Below are 17,952 nucleotides of genomic sequence, written 5' to 3' on the forward strand. Positions count from 1 at the left end.
ATCAGCTTGAAACTGGATGAATCTGATAATAGCAACTTTAAATGTTAATTAATGGAACTGAATAAAATAAAATATACACAACGGTGTGCGTGTGCACGCACACACACACACACACACACACACACACACACACACGATGCCAGTATCCTAAATTCATAATAACATGCCTCTTCTCAGATTCAGGTTTTTCATTATCATCTTGTTTGATTCCTCAGTGCCTGTGTCCTACTTTAAAACCTCCACAAATAAAAAGAATAAACGATTAATCTTGGTTTTGAACATCAAATCGGGGAGCTTTATAAACAGGGCAAAAATACAGTACTTCTTTTTGAGTAAGGTAACTGTTTCTATTAATAATTTGAAACAGCTGATTGTATTAGTCAACCTAGAATCAATTAAAAGAAACAATATGCTCAACTAACCAGAGAAGAATGACACTAATTCCCAGAACTATGAATGTAATGATAAAATAACATTTGATCTCATTAATTAAATTATCTTGGGTGAATGTTCACATGCCACAAATTTATAAACTTGTGAGCCAGAATAGTGTTTATTTTAGTACTGGAGTTAAATTTTCTCGGTTCTCTGATTTCCCTCATTTCCTGATTCTGGTACATACAGAAACACTAGCTGCTATTTGCCTTAAGTGACAGGAAATGAAGTTTACTATTTAGCATAAAATTTAGCATAAATATGTTATGAGGAGATGGATAATGACTGTGAAAAAGCACTGGTGTGTGATTTAAAAAGTATACCTACCACAAAGTAAAATAATCCTCCCCATGTTTTACTCTAATTACAATGTAAAAACTAAAAATGAGAGATGTCAAAGCATAGATAAACAAGAGTTCCACCCCCCAGGCACAAACTCTTGAGATACCATGTACCAGATCTAGCCATTGGCCCTTAGATGCCATATAAAGGTAATACGATAAGATGATATGACTAAGAGAAAGATGAAAGGCTGAGGAAAGAAATGTTTGTGGCACAGAATGATATGTCATCTTCAGGGCAATCTTTACCATAAGATTGAAATAGAAGGATTATTCTCAGGAGCTGAAAAGTATGGAGAAATGTAGAGTTAAAGGTATGGCCTGGTTGTTCAGTCTTATATGGAAAAGAATAGCTTCCATAAAATAATCAACCCTGATCCAAGGTATAGTCTCATCATCACAGGTAAATATTCTCTTTAGGGTGTGATATTTCTGAATAGGTTTTATTTCTTTTTTTTATTGTAATTAGTGAAAGGGTTACATGATATTTGCCAGACAGAAGGTGCATTAATTCACATGCATTGATACTCTTTCACATGTCTTGGTACCCATTTCCCTCCCCCCCCACACTCCCCTAGGTTTTATTTCTTATAAGGGGTAGCACTCCTTTGTCATAAAGATGTTTTTTTTTTCTTATCCTTCCTGGATTCTGTGATGATTTAAAAGTGAATAGCTTAGAACAAGGTCACATACTGAAATGGAGTCAGAGATTCAAGCCATTTCCTGCTTTTGGTTAGTTTTAGGGCCCAAGTAAGATACATGCAATTCAGCAAAAGCAGTTTATGTGCCTGCTACATGAATAAAAAAAAGGTAAAATAATCTCCAATAGATCTTTCTGAAGGTGATGGAAAATTAAATTAATTAAATCAACAACAATGTGGATGGAAACAAACATAAATCAAAAAGTACCAGAGAGATCAAAATGACAAGATCAGAGATTGATTATCTAAGTGTGATCATAGAGATGAAAAATAATGCTCAGGATTTTATCTTGAGGGAAAAATATAAATATCAAATATATCAAGAAGGGATTCTAGTATGTTAATAACTCATATATATATATATATATAATTCAAGCTACCCAGAAGGTTAATATGTAAAGAATCTCAGTTCAAAGCTCTCCTAGAAAGAAAAGTCCCTGAGAGATTCTATTTCCCGAAATAACTAGCAAAGAGCTAAGCTGGAGGTTTGAATCAAGTACGTTAGGTAAGCATGAAGCATGAGGCGCTGATTCCAATCCCTGAAACTGACATCATATTAAAAGAGGCTCTTCTGGTAATTCATGATTAAAATCCTAGGTACACAGGAGGCTGAAATATGAGGATTGTGGTTTAAAATCAGCTATGGAGAAAAGTCCATGAGTCTCTTATTTCCAGCACACTAGTCAGAAATGGCTGAAAGGGGCACTGTGGCTTAAGTGGTAGAGCACTACTTTTGAGCAAAAGAAACTCAGGGACAGCATCCAGGCCCTGAATTCAAGTCCCAGCACTAAAATACACACACACACACACACACACACACACACACACACACACACACACACACACACACACACACACGAGGAGAGGAAGAAGTAAAAGAAGAAAAGGAGGAGGATTAGAAGGAGGAGGAAGAGGAAGAGGGGGAGGAGGAGGAAGAGCAATACCTTGTTAAATAATTATTACCAGACACTGAAGAAATAAAAGGAGAAATCAAAAGCTCATTCAACTCCATGGGAATGAAAGTACATTGTGCCAGAGATTTTGGAATATAACAAAAACAGTGTTGTGAGTGACTATATGTGACATTACAAAAACAGAAACTGCCCAAAACAATAATAACTATATGATTCATCTATAGCTTCTAGAAAAACCAGTCAAAGCAAAACTCAAAACTACTAGATAGACAGAGAGTTCAAAATTAGAGGCAAAAGGGCCGGGAGTTTGGCCTAGTGGTAGAGTGCTTGCCTAGCATGCATAAAGACCCAGGTTAGATTCCTCGGTACCACATATATAGAAAAAAGCTAGAAGTGGTGCTGAAGCTCAAGCGGTAGAGCTCTAGCCTTGAGAAAGTCCAATGACAGTGCTCAGGCCCTGAGCTCAAGCCCAGGACTGGCAAAAAAAATTAGAGGCAAAAGTTAATAAATTAGGACTCAACAAAACTTTACATGAATAATAAATAAAACAATAATCTCTACTGGTAATGGGGAAAGAAATGAGCATGCCACCTCTCCCCCTGGAAATTAAATCCCTGGCAGAGAAAGGGATTTGGAGCAGTCTGGAAAATTACATGAGCCTACCATGTAGGCCTCTTATAATAAACTTCCTTACCAACAAGACGAGGTGAGGTTGCTTGGTTATTTTATTTTTAATTTGTGTAACTTTTTATCATCTTATCATTCTTGTGCCAGTCCTGGAGCTTGAACTCAGGGCTTGCTCACTGTCCCTAAGTTTTCTGTACAAGACTAGCTCTCTACCAGTTGAACCATTTCTTTACTTCTATCTTTTGGCTGGTTAGTTGGAGATAAGAATCTCACAGAACCCCTGCTGCGATCCTCAGATCTCAGCCTCCTGAGTAGCTAGGATTATAGATGAGCCACCAATGCTCAGTGTGATCGAGTTGGTTATGTCTTATGTAAGACTAGTTCAGTATACATAAATCAATAAACATAATGCAGCACCTTAACAGAACCAGAAAAAGGTCCCATTATCATAGAGGATGAAGAAAAATAATAGATGAGAATAAAATTCCAGCATCCTTTTATGATAAAAAAATTCTTGAAACATTGCTCAATATAATAAAGACTGTCAAAAACCTACAACTTCATACAAAATGCTGAAAAACCAAAAGCATTTCCTCTAAACTCAGAAGGAAGACAAGGATGTCCACTTTCTCCACTCCTTTTCAATATAGGGCTTGAAGTTGTAGCCAGAACCACCAGAGAAAAACATGAAAGGATTCCAACTGGGAATGAAAGAAAAGTCAGCCTATACCTATTTGCAGATTGTATAGTATTAAAGGACATAAGCTCCTCAAGCTGACGAATATCAATGGCATAGTAACAGGATATAAAATCAGCCCACGATTTCAGTAGCTTTTCTGTATCCCAACAATGAGCAGAGAGGAGAATCAGGAAATCAGGAAAACAATTTTGTTTGAAATTGCCTCAAAAAATTAAACAATCAGGAATAAACCTCACAGAGGAAGTAAAGTTCTTCTACAGTGAAAAGTATAAAACCCTAAGGAAAGAAACTGAAAACACTAAGAAATAGAAATACCTCCCATGTTCCAGTGTTGTCAGGATTAATACCATGGGCATAACCTTACTGCTGTGGGTGATCCAAAAGCCAATGCAGCATGCATCAACATTTCAATGTTATTTTTCCTTACCGATAGAGAAAACAACCCCAAATTGCATATGTATCTACAAATGGCACCAAACACATAACATAAATTTGTACCAAAATAAATAAATAATGTGCAGTCATTATCAAAATTCTAGACTTCAAACTTAACTACAGAGTGATAATAACAAAAATAGCTTGATATTGGCACAAAAATAGGCCTGAAGCCTAATGAAGTGGACCAGAAGACCCATGTAGATTGTGTCATCTGAGATTCTACAAGGGAGCCAAAAACATATGTTTGACAAAGACAAATGGTGTTTGGAGAATTGGACATCTATATTAGGAGACTTCCTTGTCATCTTGTACTGAGGCTATCTTAAAAATGGATCAAAGACCTCAATGTAAGACCTGAGACCTCAACACTTCTTCAGAAGGACTGGAAGAGAGATTAGCATTTATTGACACAGGCATAAACTCTTTGAGCAGAGTTCCAGGGCCTTAGGATATCAGAGAAAGAACCAATTGAATTTCATCAAGCTTATAAAAATTCATGAATCGCAAAAAACCACAATTGAAGCTGAAAGGACAGTCTGCTATGTCTCTAGTTGCCAAATTGTGATTCTATCCCTGACATACTCTAGTTCAGACTAAGTATTTTTTGTACATCCAAAGGGTGCTGGAAGGCCTACTAGGGACTTCAATGATGGAGTAGTATGTTATGCTTTACGTTATATTCTAATGTTGATGAGCCTTTTCAGACCCATAAAAAGTGCTTCCTTATTGCATAGACTCATAGTCTGCACCAATAGTAACATCTGCCTCTGTCAGCAATGGTCTGAACATTTGTGTCCTTCCAAATTTGAAAAGTTAAAATGTGAAATCCCAATGCACTGGTGTCACGAGGTGAAGCCTTCAGAATTAAATTGTGTCCCAGCGACAATTAGGACTCAGAAAGCCAACTACTCTGCTTTACACCATGGAAGGATAAATCTGTAAACTAGAAATGAGCAGTCTACAAGGTATAAAAAAGCGCTTACCAACCCCAGAACAACATGGTACCCAGGGTGAGATTTCTACCATCCAAAGATGTCAGAATTATATGTTGTTCATGAGTCACCCCAGCCAGCTACAGGATGTTATTTCATCAGCTTGAAATGATAAGGAGACACTCCACTGTTGCTCAGAATTCTACTTAACACGTATTTTCTTTTGTCTTCTGTACAAATATTTTCTCCAATTTTTTCTATTGTGAGATTCAACTCTAAACACAGACCACACTCACAAATAGAGATACCTGTATGAAAATGCTTACTATATATCACTATTTAAAGCTTCCATAGGCTTACAAAAATGTTTTATAATCTAAACTTTTCACACACATACCCATATGTATTATTTCAAATATTCTATATGAAGATGCCTTATTGAAGGCAATATAAGGATGTGAGTATTACCTTCATCCCATGAAAAGTTCCACTCCTAAGTCAAGAGGTATTATGACTACTGCTATGTATTATTACTACTTTGCTCTGGAGCAAAGGGCTGACTTTTCGAGATTCTCAGTAAATCTAACTTTATTTTGTGGGAGCAAAATCTACTGTGGTGTCCCTGGAAATCCTGAGTCTCTGATGGTCTCTCAGAGACTGGCCTTCCTCTTATAACTGCAGTCTGATTTGATGAGCCTCTCACACACTGAAAAGGTGGATAAAGTACTGAAGCCAATTGGAACCGATAAATGGTGCAAAGATTCTGGTTCCAGGAGATTTTTAATGAGGTGTGTTGGCGTGAGGAGATATTCAGACACCAAAAACATCTTAATTAATGATCTCAGTGTGGAAACAAGCAATGCATCTAGCAATTTTGTGGTAATACTGGAGACTAATGTTTACAAAGGCATTTGCATGATTAGATAAAAGTTTAGGAAAATGGTTCATTCCATTTCAAATTTGTATTATATTTTGAGAAACAAGCTAGAAAATAATTCTATGTAACATGAATTTTTAAGCAAAGCATTTAAAACAAGTAAGAATCATTTCATTTTGTCTCACTTTGCATCCACTATTTAAATTTTTTCCAAATAACAGAGTTGAAAATAAAGGTAGTCCAAATATTTAAATACAAGTCATAGTTACTTAGTGGAAGAGGTAGTATTATAACATTGATTGTTTAATTCTTTCTCCAGAATATGCCAAAGAATAAGTTAGGAAAGGGCAAATTAGAAAAAAAAAGCCTGATATGTGCTATTTTTACCCCTTATTTTTTAATTGTATTTTACTTAGGATAATGTATCCTATTTGTAATATACATTTTGTGTTCTAGAGATAAAGTGTCTTGTTTATCAATATAGAATAAAATAATTGCAGCATGCAATAAAATTATCACACTAACATTAGTAATTTCTATGTCCTGTCAAGGATCAGTGGTTCATGTCTGTAATGTGAGATGTTCAGTAGGCTGAGATCTGAGGTCTAATGTTCAATGTCAGCCACAGTAGAAAAGTTCTCAAGAGTCTCTATCAGAAATATCAGCAAAATATCTGAGAAGTAGAATGACTCAAATAGTAGAACAGTAAATGTACTGAGTTCAAGCATTGGTCTCAACACACAGCACATACTCATGCACACATGCATCAACACACACACACACACACACACACACACACACACACACACACACACACATACATTCTCTCTTCCTCTCTCTCTTCCCCCCTTCCTCCCTCCCTCCTTCCCTCCCTCCCTCCTTCCCTCCCTCCTTCTTTCCCTTCCTCCCTCCCTCCTTCCCTCCCTCCCTCCCTCCCACATTCCAATCTCTACTCTCTGAATATGTTAAGTTCTCAAGCAAAAGGCAGTTAGAAGGTGTGATTAAGGCCACAAACCTTGAGATGGGAAATTACTCTGAATTATTCCCATAGCACATTTCATGTCCCTCTAGCCAGATATGCCCGCCATACTATAGTATGACAGGCAGAGAAGTAATAGGAGAAGGACTTTCTCTTCTTTGCTGGATGACAATAGCCAAAGAATATCAGAAGCCTCTAGAAGGTAAGGGTGTGATCAGGCAAATAGTCACTTCTACAAAGGCAGTAAAATCCTGCAAACTTGTTAAAATGGAATGAAACCTTTCCCAAGCCTCCAGTCAAGAAAATCATCTACCTATACCTTCAATCTAGCTTCATGTAGGAGGCTACTCCCCTTTGGTACAAATGCCTTCTAATGACAGAACTCAGAGAAATGGGAGATATTTTAATCACTAAATTATAGTTTAAAAATATAGCAGTGATTGGCAAGTAGACAACCATATCCAAGGAATGAGTCAATCACTGGAAATCTTACTGTAGAAGTATCTGTTGTTCATTTATACCCAGGTTACAAAATGTATAGCTTCAAAAAAATGAAGAAAATGAGTGGCCTTTCATCACCTTGTAGGAGCAAAAATGTGATGATGGTAGGGGGGTTTGTCCTTCATAATCTCATTCAAACCAGTGGACTTCCAAAGTTCCTGCCTCTAAGTTTCCCTTAATAAAAGCCCCAATGTATGAATTTCAGAGCAACCAAAATATTTCATCCATAACTTAGATGATATAACAGTATGAAAAGGCATTTTAGCACTCATGCTAGAATAAAAGAACTACAAACTGCTAAACCAATCAAATTTCAGACTTGCTTTTGGCCCCCTGAACCATAAAGTAGTTTGTATAACCAATTAATCTTTACCTATTTAGGTGGCCTCGAGAAGTTCCCATGACAATCCTACTTTCAAATATGTCTCATAGTTTAGGGGTGATATTGCTAGTACTGTGGTTTCAATTCAGTGTTTTAAGCTCTTAGCTTGCTCACAGTTAGCTCTTTCACTGGAGCCATACCTACAACTCCAGCTTCTTGCTGGTAAATTGGAAATGGAGTCTCAAAGACTTGTTTTCCCAGTCTGGTTTTGATCCAAGAAACTCTGGATTTCAGTCTCTTGATACACCGGATTACAGGCATTAGCTACCAACACCTGGAAAGTTATTGTTTATGATCATACCTTGTATTTAATATAGTATCCTGAACAGAAACATAGAGAAGAAAAATAAAAACTAGACAATCTGAATACAAAATGATATCAATTATTAAAAATATCTTAACATTTCTTATTATAAGTCTGTTACATTAATACCAGATAGTAGTAATACAAGGAAATAATATTAAATCTACAAGAACTCAGTACAATTCTCACCTGTAATTTTCTTGGTACACACAGAAAGTCAAATCTATATGTATGCATACAAGTAGAGTCAAGGATGGCTTAATTTTTATGTTCAGAACAATGAGGAAAGGGCATCACGTATTACAGACACGGAAAGAGACTGAGTGGAGGAGACATGGAGTTTCCCAATAATTATGAACTGCATCTCTCTTTTATCCAAGATGTCCCTTTACCCTCAGCTGTATCCTCAGAACCTGCACACACAAGGTTTATTACTTCATGAAGGATTCACACAGTAAAGGTTATGATACATTTTGTCTTCCTTGGAAGACTTTCTGGAGGAGATGAGACTTAGCAAACCAAAGAAGAAGATAAATGAAGATTAAATATACACAGGATGAAACATTCCATTGCAAGAGCCTTAATCTTTTTCCTGGTAATTCCCTACTACTGTGCTGCATATTTCCTTGCTGTTTTACTTGATGTCTATTACCACGTGTGGACTTGTTTTGATTAACTTTTGCCCTTTATTCCCTATCATTTGCTTTCATCTTTCTCAAAGCATGTTTATTAAGTGGCTGATAGCCCTTTGGGGACACATTAATTTTCTTAGGAATCTTTCCAATACTGTGTCCTTTGTCTCGTCGTTCCATTTGGCTGCAGCAGCATTTTTTCCTGTCTCATGACACCTCTGATGAATTGCATCCTTCATCACTATTATTACAAAGAAGAGACACAACTCCCCACCGTCTGTAGCAGCAGTTCCTCCAGACATACATTAGCTGCACTGAAAACGATAACCCCTTCATAAAATTCTAAGTCTTTCCATTAAATCAGTGATAGGAATAAACACTAAACAATCATTCCCAGCTGACATTTTCTTCAGGCAGCACTGAATTGAAATACACACACTTGAAACACAGAGATGTGTACTTGGGCAAGCTATGTATTCTATCAATATACACACCTAGGATTGAGTTAACTTCTCTCATCAAAAATATAATAATTTAATTTTAGAAGAAAAGTAAATAAATAGTAATCATTATCCTGATGAGACTCAACTTGTATTTTTTTTCATTTTCACATTTTCCCCATGTTCCAAGGCATGAAAATAAAGGTCTTTTTTCTTTTCTTTTTCGCCAAAGCCATGCATGTTTCTCTGTCAATCATGCACTGTTAGTAAACCAAATATATGAGGCAAGCTATTTTGTTAAGAAAATAGTTGAGGGAGTATTAGAACTCTTTTGTACAGTTGATTTGAACCATTTTTAAAATTGTCTTTAGGTAGTTTTAAAGAGAGGTTTCAATTCAACATGTCAATTTATGAGTGCAATTAATCTTGATCAATGTCACCTTTTAAAAAATATTCTTCCCTATCTCTTTCAACCCCTTCTATCCCTTCAATGTTCCTAGTTCTATCTTCACAACTATACCTAAAATATTCTGACTATGTTCAACCATCCTTCCTCTCTCCTTTTGTCTTTCCTCTTCCTTTTAACCTCACCCCACCTACCCCCCCCATCCACGTACATATGCCCCAGATTCTGGTTTTCCTGGATTTCATTTTGTTAAACTGTAAGTTAGTTTTTGAGTCTCCCTCCATTAAAATCCTTCCCTGAATATACCATACTTTAATATGTTCATCTATATATGCATATGACTCCATACATGGTCACATATATATTTATAATTTAGATTTAACGTCCACATATGAAAAAAATCATGCTTCTTTTGACTTTCTGAGTATGAACTACTTCATTTAACAACATTTAAAAAAATTTATAAACATGTTTATCTGAAACCAGGATCCAGTAACTCATGTTTATAGTCCTAGCTATTCAAGAGGTTGATATCTGGAGTATTATAGTTTGAAGTCAGCCCGGGTGGAAAATTCTGAAAGACTCAGTATCCAATAAGCCAATAAAAATGGCCTATAAGCATGACTTAAGGGGTAGAATATAAGACAAGCAAGCACAAGGCTCTGAGTTTAAATTCCAGTACCATAAAATCAAAGTAACTTTCATTTGAAAAAATAAACCAAGATAGTAAAACCATGTATATCTTCTCACTGTCCCTTTCATCAAAATGACAGTGATAATCAGTCCTCGTGGCTCAACCATGATGATCTCATATAAAGTCACCTCCCAAGGTCCCACCTCGAAATACCAAAGCCAGAGTAAATTCCTTTTAATACTCCACAAGCAGGTTGCATATTAGCACATAACATCTTGGAGGACACACTTGAATCACATCTATTCAAATGTTCAGATTTTTACTTCTGCCAACTTTACCCAGTATATAGGATTAGTTACTTTGTATTGATTTGACATGTGATCAAATATGAGGGAAATGGAGCAGAAAAAATGTTCATTATAAATTCCAGGGGCTAATTATACTTAACCAGCTTTCTTGATCTTTTCTAAAGGACTAACAGAAAGCTTACTTAATGTCAGCTCAAAGTTGAGATAGCCAGAAGCAGCCAACACATCACAAATCAGTTCAATTCAAAACTTTGCCTATTGGTTATATATAACAATTGAAAACTAGCAGATTCTATAAGCAAGAAAAGCCTGAATAATTATAATATATCCTATTGGATTTAGTATGTCCTTGTTTCTGAGCGATTTGGTAAATGCCAAGTAGTGGAATTGCTGGGTCATAGGGGAGCTCTATGTTTAGTTGCAGCACTATTTACCATAGTGAAGATATGGAACCACCTAAATGCCCCTCAGTTGATGATTGGATCAATAAGATATGGTATTTATACAAAACGGAATTCTATGCTGCTGTCGGAAAGAATGACATTGCCCATTTTTAAGGAAATGGAAAGACTTAGAAAAAATCATATTAAATGAAGTAAGCCAGACTCAAAGGAACATAGGCTCAAAAGTTTCCCTCATTTGTCATAATTAGTATAAACCTTGGGCTCTCCTAGCAGAGGTTTATAATAGGGCAAAACCTAGACACATAAGGCCATATAAGATGAGGCTAAATGAAAGGACCTCCAAGATATAGAAACAAGAGCCATATAAGGTATGTGTTGTTCTTAATGTACTATGTTAGTACTCATCTCTTCTGTTGTCCCTTGGTTATCTCATATCTTACCTTGTTATCTGATATATTCCATATATGTTTATTCATTTATTTGAAATAGGATAGGGAAGGGGGAAAACAAGATGAGGGGAAGGGGTGGGGGAAGGAAATGGAAACAAAAACATGAGAAGGGGTAGCAATGTTTGTTAAGTAATGCACCTTCTAACTGGTGAATATAATGTAACCCTTCTATTAATTACAATAAAAATTATAATATATTCTACCAAATGAGGTATAGCTAAGAGAAGCATGGAAACTGATGGACTTTGCTATTGCACAATCCTAAAGGAACAGAGAAGACTTCCTACTTTTGGATAAAACAATAGAACTTATCTGAGCACAAAACTGTACAACAAGGGACAGAAACTCATACTAGGAGCTCAATATAAGCCTCAGAAATCTGGTACTGAACCATCTGCTCAGTGTGGCTTTCTGTGATCAGAAGCTTCTGGAGAGAGAACAAGGAACAATTTCTGAAAACAGAAGAGAATATTTGATCTGAAAGACTCGAGTTTTAAGAGCCAGTTGTGGTAGCATATACCTATAATCATAACTACATAGAAAGCCTAGATAGGAGGGTCATAGTCTAAGAGTAGCTCTGAGCCAAAAACATGATGCCTTATCTGAACTGGGGATGTGGTTCAAATGGTAGAAAACCTGACTAGTAAGTAAGATGCTGGAGTTTAATCTCTAGCACCACCTCAAAGTAAAGAAAAGAGAAATGGAAAAATTCAAAGTTTGAGATCCAATTAAGGCAGTCATAATCTTGGAAGATCAGGCTCTTTGTCAAGTCCTCCATTTCATAGCTGAGCAGCACACTGAATGGTCTAGAGTCTTATGTAACTATTGAAGATTTAATTTGCTCCACAGGTTGCAATGCGAAATACAAGTCACTTAAATAATTGATATATCAGGAAGTGGTCATTCCTGGACTCTTCATTGCTGAAAGGCACAGATGAAGCAAAAGACAACCTCTGTCGTTTCCCTTATGCTCTTACTTTAGGATACATCTGCTACTGAAGGAATGATTGAGTACTCATAAAATTCAGATTTTAACCCTCAAAGTGATTCATGAGCATACAATTTTAGGTGTCTACAACTATTTGCTAAATAGCATTACATATCATTTAATTTTTCCCACACTTTACTGATTATAAATCTGAACTTTATAAGGCAAAGAGAGTTTGCCAAGTACAATGAAGGTAGAAATCAGAACCAGAAATCTTCAGCCCAGCAAAGCGTCATTCAGCAAGAGTAACACGGTTCTACAGAGTACATCCTGGCACAACAGTTTCACCTGTAAAGGTGACAAGGTGATAGGGACAGAGAAATCATGAGGAATATTTGGGCCCATGTAAGAGATTATATTCAGCCTGCCAGCCCTTGCTCACTGTGAGTGTACATAGAGAAACTTCTATGGAGCAGAGTTCTTACGAGACACAGCACCAGCAGAAAACCTGATTTTGTCATTCCCAGGCTCAAGAATGGTCAGACATCCATTTATGTTGTTTATGAGCCACCCAGTCCTTGGTATTGTTGGCAGCTCAGAGGCTCTAAATCAGAAATATATGCATGAATATGTCTGAAATCACTGTGATGTAAATGCTTATACAAATCCTTAATGGACTCCGAGGGTTCTGCTTGCTGTTTTCTTCACTAAGAGAGTAAACTCCCAAGGATTTCGTTGCAATGGAAGACTCTGTGCACCTTCTTAGATGCTCTGACTCTCCAATGCCCTGAACCGTATTTCCCACATAGCTGGGAATATTGATGAATGCCTAGAAGCCTGACTTGGTGGACACGAAACTCTTACTAACGTTTTGGGCTTTCTTCAAACTGTGAACGTGCCAGTTTTTGCCTCCTAAGTAGATAGGATTAGAGGAATATACTCCAAAACCTAGACTAATGTTTAAATTTGTACTTTTGCCAGTTCTGGAAATATTCACCTTGGCAAACTCTAATTAAGGTCTTCCATGACATAATAATTTGAAATGCATTTCATATTACATCACTCAACCCAGCACCAATATCATTAACTTTCATTAATATTCAACATCTCAATTCCTAAGTCACCAAATTCTGCGTGGCTTTTAGCTTTAATGCCAGCAATTGTAAAGCAGTTTGTGACAAATCAAATTTTGTGTCAAATTTGGGGCTATTTCTTCATAATTCCGTTTTGTGTGAGACCCTAGCTATTCAAGTCTTGGCTGTTTTGATGGTTCTGAACTCCAATGTTTGTACATAGCATTGTAACATTTCTACAAAGTTAGCTCCATTCTCAGCCTTTCAGAGACAGCTTTCTTTCAACTTCTTACCCTCTGGAAATCACACAGCATAAACATCATCCAAGTTTAGAAAGGGAACAAAGGAGTGAGACATAGTGGAAAACATATTACTATATATTTTCCTTTGTGTCAAACTCAGTTGCCAAAACCCCTGTAAACTTTCCAGGGCATAACAAAAGAGGTGAATAAAAATCTTCATATTTTGTAATCTTCTGTTTGTCAAAGACTGAATCTGGGCTCTGAATTTTCTAACCTATTGGTTCTAGACCCTGATTTATGCTAATAAATCACCTGCAAAGATCAGTCACAGATCTCAAATCAGCTCCCTTGGTCCTCACTCTTTCCTAAATGATTCTGTGTGGAGGTTTTGCGTGGAAAAGCCACATTGTGCCCTGTCTATTTTTAGGTGCCATTTTCTTCAAATATTTGACATATTCCTTTTCCAGACTACATGATTAACTTTTCACTTGCACCTAACCATGAGGCCAACAGAATATATTTTAGGGTCAAATTTCAATGATAATATACTTTGAATGACATTTTTTTTCAGTATTCACAGTGAATAACAGGTCTAACAGCTAGGTCCTAAAGTTCCATGATGTTTCTATTGCAGGGGTGAAATTACTTTCCATATCAAGTTCAGATGAGACTGGGGAAATCCTCTGGGTTACTGTGCTCTACACACAACTCAAGGATAAAGGGTGCTTCTTCTTGAGTTATGTCATGTGGAGCCTCTATCCCTCTGTATCCTGACAGAAGTAAAAACCCCAGAGATCTTTTAGAAGATAACCCTGAAAGTGACTTACACTGCTTGCTTCTAACAACTCTTAGCCATATCTGCTTCAACAAAAGAAAAACCAAGTCATACACCGCTGACTCAAGCCTGCAATCTTCAGGAGGCTATAAGATAGAGGATGACACTTAGAAGCCAGGCCAACGAGAAAAGCCTGAGAGACCTTATTTCCAGGGAACTCACATAAATGCTGTTCTGGAGAATGGCTGAAGTTGTAGAACACCAGCCATGAGGAATAAAACTGAGCTAGAATGGGAAGCTCTGAGTTCAATCCCTAGTACTAGCAGGAAAAAAATATGTAAGAACCTTCTCTGTCATAAGACGATATATGAAACAATTTCATGAACACCAAACTCTCACCGAATATTTATTTCATATAGAGAAAGAGGTTTAGACAGTTGATAATTTCAAAATACTTTCAAACATTACAGTTTTGAGACTTTGCTCACATCTTTCTTCCAGTTGCTGTGAAACATTTTTTTTAGAGCTATTGGCTTAAAACCAAACAACCAGTATTATATTACATCATATAATGTGTTTCCAAAGATTGATGTGCTGTCCAAGTAAGCATTTTCCTTTTGTATATTAATATAAATATTTAGTTAATTCTCATTCATTACCTATAATCATATATTTAATATTCTTAGGGTGTTTTCAATATTAGAGCCAAGTCAGGATGAATTGGTGGTTAATCCCTTTAATCCTAGCTACTCAGGCAGCTGAGATCTCAAACAAGGAAGCTCTCAGCCAGTCCAGGAAAGAAATACACACAAGACATTATCTCTGATTAATCCCCAAATTGGTGGACTGGAGAAGAGGTTTAGTAGATAAAGCATGGGCCAAACAGTCAATTAGAGTGAGCTGATAGCCTTGAGTTCAAATCCTGTTACAGCATAGGAGAGGGAAGGGGCATTTGAGAAATTCTAAGGATTTGTATTGAGAAAAGAATCACTTTATTCTATAGAATGTTAGTGATGATTAGAAATTGAACACTTGTAGATATTTGGCCAAATGACAAATTATTTAAACTGAATTATGAGAGAATAATATGGATTAGTGTTGTTCCATTACCAAATTACTTTCAGAGAAAAATTATTCTTAGCCTATGAACTGAAAATCTGACCTTCATATTACTTTTACTACTCTGAGTCCAAAAACATTAAAGTCAAGTCTTTATGTATATTACAATGTCATGATGCATTTGCTAATTACAGAAAACAACTGATAAATTAATCTGGAATTTTATCTGGTGCACATTTTTCCTTTTATTTCTCCCTTCTATAGTGCTCCTTCTGCTTCTATTCAACCAGAAATTATCAATATAGTTGCTCACTGCTTTGTCTTTGGAGCATAGCTATGGTGTGCTTTCCTATCAGCAAGTTCTTATTCAGAATTCCTTGTGGGCACATTCACAGAGTTTCATTCATAGTTCCTTAGCCACAGGGTACAAGCATTTGATTGAAGTTGAGAGTTTTACCTATCACTCAAATAAACATATTCATGACAAAGTATGTGGAATGAAAATGATGGATCTGATACTTATTTTATTGTCATATGTTTCTCCTTTCATATTATGAAAAGTTAGATCATTACAATCGTGACAAAGACAAATAACATAGGATTATAAGAATGGACAAAAATGAATTGGGATGTAGACTGAGTGATATACAGGGTAAATGGGGAAAAAAACCCTGACACCTCTCTGGCTACATTTATTAAGGCTATATTTAGAGAGGAGACTCCTGAAGATGATGACTTAATTTATATGCAAACAAATGAGAAGAAATCTACATAAAAGATAAACCTTCCAACAGAATCTGACAAATCTTGTTTCTTATACGGCAGAGAAAAGAGAAGGTAAAAACTTGAGAAAGAGGTATTTTGCTAAGCTAATATTTTATATCTAATATTCTTCTGTTGCTCAGTAGAGTACTTGGTGGTTTGAATTATTTCTAATTCCTTCTCAATAATGGCTACAAAAGTGAATTATAGTTTTTGCTGTAATTATAGAATGAAAGCCAATTTTATCTCATTTATACCTTTACATAACCCTAATTATGGAACATCAGAAAAGATTTAATAAAAATTTCACTTCATAGCAAAAATACACCTGTTAGTCTATTTATGTGATGTATTTGAATGAATCCATTAGAAAAGGACATTTGGCACCAGCTAAGTTCAGGAAATTAGTTTCAATGCTAAGTTAAGGTTGTTTTTACAGAATCTGAATACATAATGGTGTTTTTAAAAGGCTGCTGTTAGTCTGGACCCATTTTTATAGTTCCTGGTAGCCTTTTTGATATATTCATCAATGTCATTATATAAGAGGAAAAGAAAATTCAATAAAAGGAAAGGATAGTCTTGTCTATGCCCTCCATTATCAAGAGAATTAGAATGAGAAACAAATCAGAGATGAGTAAACTAAGTCTACGCTCTGTATATTCACACTCAAAACCATAGCTGCACTGATAGGCAAATCCTAAGTTATCTTCATAAGTAACAAAGGAAAATTTCCCTCGAATGGATTTTATATGATGTCTAAGTGAAGTATCACCTACAAATAAGTATGAAGTGATAATAAATATCTACAATCAAGTGACTTCTTTTGTTTAGAATAAATAATTCACTTACACATGAGACCTCAAAATGCAGCAATTAAAATACAATGATTATTTCTCTAACATGGTAGTTTACGCCAACAATGATAGCCAGACAGTTTTAGTTTGTGAACTTTTCAAAATCCCAAATTTTTCCACCTTCTTAATGCTACCATGTCTAGAGCATTGTATTATCCAAGTGAGAGATTGCTGCTCCTAATCATAGGATGCAGGATGTTAAAATTTAAGGAGCCAAGAGAAGTGTTTCCTTAACTTGGAAATTGTTGAGGAGTTGCTTACACCTTTTTTTCTCAGCTCTGCTGATTCACATCAAGTTAAATCACCAACCTATACCTAAGCAAAATAGTATAAGGAACGTTATAAGGAGCACTCATTAGCTTCCACAGACTGGATCCACATCTAAATGGTGACACAGATGGGGCACACATTCAACAATAAGAGTTTAAAACAAATGGACTCAATTCTATGCTAAATATAAGTCAAAGACCTTCTGTCTGTGTTGAGTGCCCCAGTACCTGGTACCTGGCATCAGAGCACCTCTCTTATCTGATCAAAACAAATATATCTATAAAATAACAAAATACTTCACAAAATTATACCTTCAAACTGGCCATTTCCTCCTGGTCAAGACTGGGATGGTTCAGAGGCTAATATAAATGCCCAGACTTTCGACACTGCTGCACTTCAGAATTCAGAGCATAATTAACTACATCAGTAGTCTTGAGTAAAATAATAAACTCTTTCAAAAGATTAATGACAAATAAAATCTCTAAAACTACTCAAGCAGTAAACTGAAGAGCCAAGTATTTTTTTTTCCTTGAAATTCTTGTCAGAACTTTGATTGGATCATTTTTACGTAAAATGTCTCTCTCT

Source organism: Megascapheus bottae, chromosome 12 (assembly GCF_031878675.1).
Source record: "Megascapheus bottae isolate mThoBot1 chromosome 12, mThoBot2.hap1, whole genome shotgun sequence".
NCBI lineage: Eukaryota > Metazoa > Chordata > Mammalia > Rodentia > Geomyidae > Megascapheus > Megascapheus bottae.